We start from the raw sequence: 6,900 nt of genomic DNA on the forward strand, positions 1-6,900 counted from the left end.
TACTATGCAAGATGGCTTTTTTTTGTTGTTGTTGTTAAGAAACAAATCAACGTCTGAGTCCCAGTTTCTTCTTGTGTAAAATCCAGGATTTGAACCAGATTATGTGAGCAAACAAATTGTGCAACTGCCCCATCCCGGGTAGGGGCTCCGTGGACCGCTCCCCGAGTGAGCGGCCTGGGATCTGATGACATCTCCGAGGGCCTCGGCCTCCCAGCTCCCTCTCAGGGAAGGTAAACAAGAAAGGACAGGTGGGAGGTGCGAGGGGGAACTGGCGCCGGGTCCTCGGCCTCCGGAATTGGGAGCAAGCGGAGGTAGGGAGGACGCAGGAGCCTGGCGCCGGGCTTTGTCAAGTTACAGAGTTTGAACTGTGGGAAACCCTCAAAGGCATTTACCTTAATTACGTAACTAATGTTTCATGCACAGAGATACTGTGCATATTTAAATATCCAAACCGACCCATTAAAAAATGTATCCCTTATACACGACGGAAGACATCTGGAGGCCCCCAGCAAGAAAAACCAAATATTGTGTCTTCCCACACCCCCTACACACACCAGGTCATTCAAAACAAAATGCAGTACTACCATGAAATAACTGTTAGGAAGTCCAAAAATTTATGGGTTTTCTTCTCCTATGTTGACATCTTCAATGCTTTACGCAATCAAATTATTTTTTTCTCTTCTTTTTGCTGTTCTGTCTTTGTTGGTGCTCTAAACAGATGTTTAGTGTGCCTATTGTTAATGTCACCACCCTGATGTAAAACAACAGGAACTTGAGTGATGATGGTGAGGGTTTGTTTTTTTTTTTTTTAAACTTCTCACTATTCTGGCCTCTTATTTTGCAACAGAAGGCTCTTGCCCTTTCACCTGTAAATGCCTCCATGCTTTTACTTGTTTTAAACCTGTGAGTCACTTGCCCTCTTTAAGGATAAGCAAGCTTCCTTCTGCTTTTCTATACCTGAGAAGGAGAGGGCTCCAGAGACTAATGTTAGGGTCTAGACTCTCCAAGTCCCCAGAGGATAAAGCACACCAAATTCTGCACCTGCTTTTCTTTCATCTTCATGAGTCTGGGAGAACATGGAGCTAGTGGCAATAATAACACCCAAGTCCTCCAGGTGATTCTGTTAGTCTCTAACGTTTGAGAACCTTTGTTTTACAGAAGTGATTTTTCATAGTTGGTCTTGGGACTAGTGCATCAGAATCACCTAGGGTGCGTGTTAAACATTCTGTCTCCTACCCAAGCCCTACTGAGTTAGGAGCTACAGGGGGTGAGGCCCAGGAGCCTACATTTTTTAAAATACTTTCTGTACTAACACCACTTTACTCTTCACAAAGCACTTTCATATGTTCCTCACTGTTTGAGCCTCACAACGATCTGGGAACTCAGTGCAATAGGGATTATTACTCCCATTTTAATAATGAGAAACAGTCTCAGAAACATTAGGTCATTTTGCCCACAGTCATGACTGACATAAGTAGCAAGCTAGGTGAGACTAGATCTCGGGGACATAACCTGAGCTAGTTACCTAGTTGCTCTTTGCCTTAGTTCCTTCATTTAAAAACTGGAAATAATAACAATCCTTCATGTTCTAGGTAAAGGGTGTATGGTTATTCATTGTATGTACCAGTCTTTCAACTTTTCTGGGGCTTTAAATGTTTCAAAATAAAAGTTTGAGGATACTACCCAACAATGAGAGAGAATGAACAGACCTATAACTACAAGCCATGTAAGTGAAAGAAGCTGCATACAAATAATACTGTACAAAACAAGCAAACTAAGCTCTGTTGTCAGAAGTAAGGCTTGGTAGTTGCTTTCGAGGGTGGGGAGGGCTAGTAACTGGATGGGGCCACGAGGGGCCTTTTGTGTGCGGGTAATTTTCTTGTTCTGGGTGCTAGTTAACATGTGTCTGCTCTTCTTGTGAAAGTTCATTAAACTGTACACTTTATTTTTTATATGCATGCTATACTTCTCTTTTTAAAAGTTTTGAAAAGTTGAGAAGAGAAGAAAATAGTGGTGCTTACTTCATAAGGTTTTTGTGAGGAGTAAATGAATCAATACATTCAACAGAATAATGCCAGGCACATGGAAATGGTACCTATTGCTTGGTTTTTTTTTGAATTTTTGAATTTTATTTTATTTATTTTTTATACAGCAGGTTCTTATTAGTTATCTATTTTATACACATCAATGTATACATGTCAATCCCAATCGCCCAATTCATCACACCACCAACACCCCCCCGCGGCTTTCCCCCCTTGGTGTCCATACGTTTGTTCTCTACATCTGTGTCTCTATTTCTGCCCTGCAAACCGGTTCATCTGTACCATTTTTCTAGGTTCCACATATATGCGTTAATATACGATATTTGTTTTTCTCTTTCTGACTTACTTCACTCTGTATGACAGTCTCTAGGCCCATCCACATCTCTACAAATGACCCAAGGAAATGGTAGCTATTATTAATGTTTTCTAACCACGCGCATAGCCTTTTTGCCCAAGAGAGCCTTGCTCACAGGGGAAGCAGAAAGGGCTCCAGGGAATGGGCCATATCCCAGGTCCCACCTGATCTTCCTTCCTGGACTACAAAGTATGAGAGACTCTGTTGACAGAGACACATTTCTTAGAGTTTGTAGCAACTCAACCTGGGTGTATAATTGATACAAAGTAATAGTAAAATAGCAAGAAAAAGAAAATCTGACTTCAAGTTTCCCCTTCTAGAGGTAGGGCAACTGCCTCCTTCCCCACCCCTTATCCTTTTTTCTTCCCTTCCACAAAAGCACTGTATGCTCCAGCTACACCCTCCTGTATCCCTGCCTCCGTGCAGTGCTCGCTCCCTCACTGACCTCTCTCTCTGGACAAACCCTTGTTGCCTCTGCCTGGAGTGCCTGCCCAGCTGGCAAACTCTACTCACTCTGTACTACTCAGCTCTTCACTTCTGTGAGGCCCTCGGCTCCAAGATCACTAGTGAGTAGCAGGACTGGGCCTGCAACCAGGTATGTATGACTCTAGAGTCTACACTGTTTATTATTACTCGGTGTGTGCTCTTAGACAGTAAATACACTTGACCCTCAGTGCCTGTAAGATGAAGGAGTTAGATGATATCTAGGGTTCCTTCCAACTGTATTATGTTAACCCAAAAAAATAACAATACCTTACCTTGTGTATAGCTTTACAATGTCCTTTTTTAAAAAATTTTATTTATTTTTGGCGGCGTTGGGTCTTTGTTGCTGTGTGCAGGCTTTCTCTAGTTGCAGCGAGCGGGGGCTACTCTTCATTGCGGTGTGCAGTCTTCTCATTGCGGTGGCTTCACTTGTTACGAAGCATGGGCTCTAGGCAGGCGGGCTTCAGTAGTTGTGGCACACGGGTTCAGTAGTTGTGGCTCGCAGGCTCTAGAGTGCAGGCTCAGTAGTTGTGGTGCACAGACTTAGTTGCTCCGCGGCATGTAGGATCTTCCCGGACCAGGGCTCGAACCCGTGTCCCCTGCAGGCAGATTCTTAACCACTGCGCAACCAGGGAAGCTCAGGAATCTTAATCTGGTTAGTTATATCCCTTGAGGAGGAACTAGGACACTGTTTTATTGCTGAACTATTGTCGTTACTTTTCTTGCTTAGCTGCTTTTTCTTTGTTTCTGTATTCTCTCATTTCCCTAATTAGCAACTGCTTTGCCTGCTCTCTGGAACTCAGGGAAGGCCTAGGAGACTAAAACCTTTTTTTTTACCAACAAGAAACGGGGGGAAAGGGAGGGGCTTTTGTACCTGGGAGGTCCCCACAGGGTCCTGCTCCATTTCATTCCCCCCTCTTCTTTGATACTTCTCAATCCTGAGGGGAACAGAGGCAGGACAAGGAAGGGAATACAGTTTTGGATAGAGAGGTTCATCAGAAACTCGGGAGGGGAACTCGGTTTCATACCCAGAGATTCTGATTCACCTCATTTAGGAAATAGTCCAGAAATGTTTAAAAAGTAGCCCAGGTCATTCTGATGCAGGTAATCCAAGAACTATACTTTAAGAAAACTGCATTTGGGACTTCCTTGGTGGTCCAGTGGTTAAGACTCTGTGCTTCCACTGCAGGGGCATGGGTTTGACCCCTGGTCGGGGAACTAAGATCCTGCATGCCTCTTGGTGCGGCCAAAAAAAAAAAGAGAGAGAAAGAAAAAGAAAACTGCATTCAACTACAGTATTATATATAGAAGGGATAAACACAAGATCCTACTGTATAGCACAGGGAGCTATATTCAGTATCCTGTGATAAACCATAATGGAAAAGAACATGAAAAAGACTATATATATATATATATATATATATATATATATATATATATATATATATATATATATAAATGAATCACTTTGAAGCACAATAAAAATTAACACAACATTGTACATCAGCTATACTTCAATAAAATAAACTTTTTAAAAAAGAAAACTGCATTCAAACCACACTCTTCTGAGAGACCAAGAGGCTGAGGGATCTGCCTAAGGCACCGCAGCGGGCAGAATCGAAACTAGAATGTGAGGTGTCCGACTCCATGACCTTTCCGCCATGTACACAAAAATACAACTCAACAATAAGTCCGTTTTATGAAATCATCTTGGCGTGAAGAATTGCCCTTTATAACATAGGTTTATTGATTTAAACTCTAACTCGAGCTTACTGGCCAGCCCCAACACTAAAAAGAAAGCCCATGCCCAACCTCAAGGCCTAATAACCCCAAGAACATATGATTTGGGGGTTGCTGGAGCATGGCAGTTTGCTTTGCAGGATGAGTGGTCTTTGTCCCTGGTAACCTAAGCAGCTCTGCTTGGAGGCCAGGTCCACTGTGTATCCAGATCGCAAACAGTCAGGGCCTGACCTTGGGGAAATAAAAGCAGGCAAAGTATTTTCTGAGGGCCCCTCACCTACTCTTTCAGCCCCTTTTCTCCTCCTTTGAGAATCCTCCTTTCCCTAGGTGCTTTGAGTCTCCCTACTGCAGTATCCTCTCCCCAGCACACTCCAATTCTAACAAGCCTGTGCTCTCAACTAAAAAGTCAGATGCATTTCATAAATTAATTCAAACCCAAATGCTAAAGACTAGTTTATTAAGTGCCCTCCCCTAGGGGCATTTACAAGTTAATAAAAATCTATTTTTTTAACAATTTATGAAATATATTCTCATGTGAGGTAGGAAGGACATGCTATGCCTATTCTGTGTTCTGACTCAAAGTCACTTTGTCCAAACCGCTTATTAGGTTTGTAAGCAGTAGAGTTAAGTCAAAGATCCTGTCTACAACCTTTCAGCTATATCATGCTATCTCTGAAGAATAAACCTCAAAGGTCCCCAGTAAGTGTTTGTTGAGTGAATATTCAAATAAAGAGCAAGAGGAAATGAGGTAGTAAGAAAGGAAGAGGATTAAAAAAAAAAGATCAGAGGCATTTCCTCAGGGGACTAGAAAGGAATTGTTCTTGGTAGATGGGGAAGAAGGCTTTGTGAAATTACGAAAGCCTGCCCCAAACAGACACATAGGCGCACACTGCCTTCCATACACTACCTATGTGTCAGTCCCCAGGCTTGATCAGTTCCCAAAAGACATCAGGCCTGTGGATAAAATGTTTATTTCTTTTTTGCTCTTTCTCAGGAATTAAGCATCATAGGTCATTTTAACTTTGGGCCACCAAGCCCAGATGATAACCCTAGAATTTTAGAGCAGGAAGAGATTCTACTGATTATCTAATCCAGTGGGTCTTTATGTTCATCTTCGTGGATGAAAATTGTTTAGGGCACAGATCTTCAAACAAGCACCTTCTCCTGGGATGGCTTCTTCAGCAGTTTTCTTGGAGGCAAAAGCTGTGGGCCAGCTACCCTTGGAAAGTGGTCCTTTGGGCCTGGCTTCATCTTTGAAAAGATGCCTGATCCTTCCATTTCTCTGAGCTCTCTATTGGTCGAGGGCAAGGTGAGAAGTAAGGGTAGGAGAGGAGTGATTTTTGTTTTTTGCTTAAGTATGTTAATTTTGGAAAGATGACTGAGCCAAAAGTTTTGGGAATGACAGCTATTATATTCACTCTCAACCTCCACATTCTAGCTCTGGAATTAGATTTGGCAAAGATGCTTTTTCTAGGTTGGCTTTTGACAGAGCCAATATTAGCAGTCCTTAATGACTCAACAAAAAACTGAGGAGGAAATTGTGGGAAACATGACTTTACCGACAAAGGTCACTGCCATTTCGAGAATCCTCCCACTCTCTGAGCTGCAGAATGAAACCCTCAAGATCAGTATCCATTTTGTCATCCAAGTATGAGTCATTCCTTTTATCTGAGCCAATTACCCAAAGTTCCACATTTGATTTAATATTTCATTAAGAAAAATCCAAAAAGCTTCACTAAGTAAAGACAGGGTTACATCAGGAGCCAAAGTTCAGCAGACATACACAGCCACACTACTATAAACATTATAAAATTCATCAAGAATTCAGAATTGATCTTCTAAAATTTAAGACCATACTGATAGGAGTAGTCCTGATATCATTTTAACAGATCTGTATTTTTTCTATGTAGGTGTATTTATCTAACTTTCATTTTCATAAAAGTGGGTTTATATTACTAATATTATTCTGTAGCTTACTTTTTTCACTAAATATATCATGAACATTAAATATTCTGCAATTGGGGACTTCCCTGGCAGTCCAGTGGTTAAGACTCTGTGCTTCCACTGCAGGGGGCGTGGGTTCGATCCCTTGTCAGGGAACTAAGATCCCACATACTGCGCGGCCTAAAATAAATAAATAAATAAATAAATATTCTACAATTGTGTGTGCAGGGTGGCTGTTTACCGAGTCACCCACATGACTCCAATCTAAGCAACATGACTTAGATTGGATATATCTCTGAAGACAAAATACTTACAAACACTCAAGGAGGAAATACA

Source organism: Balaenoptera physalus (genome assembly GCF_965194825.1).
Source record: "Balaenoptera physalus genome assembly, chromosome: 7".
Classification (NCBI taxonomy): Eukaryota; Metazoa; Chordata; class Mammalia; order Artiodactyla; family Balaenopteridae; genus Balaenoptera; species Balaenoptera physalus.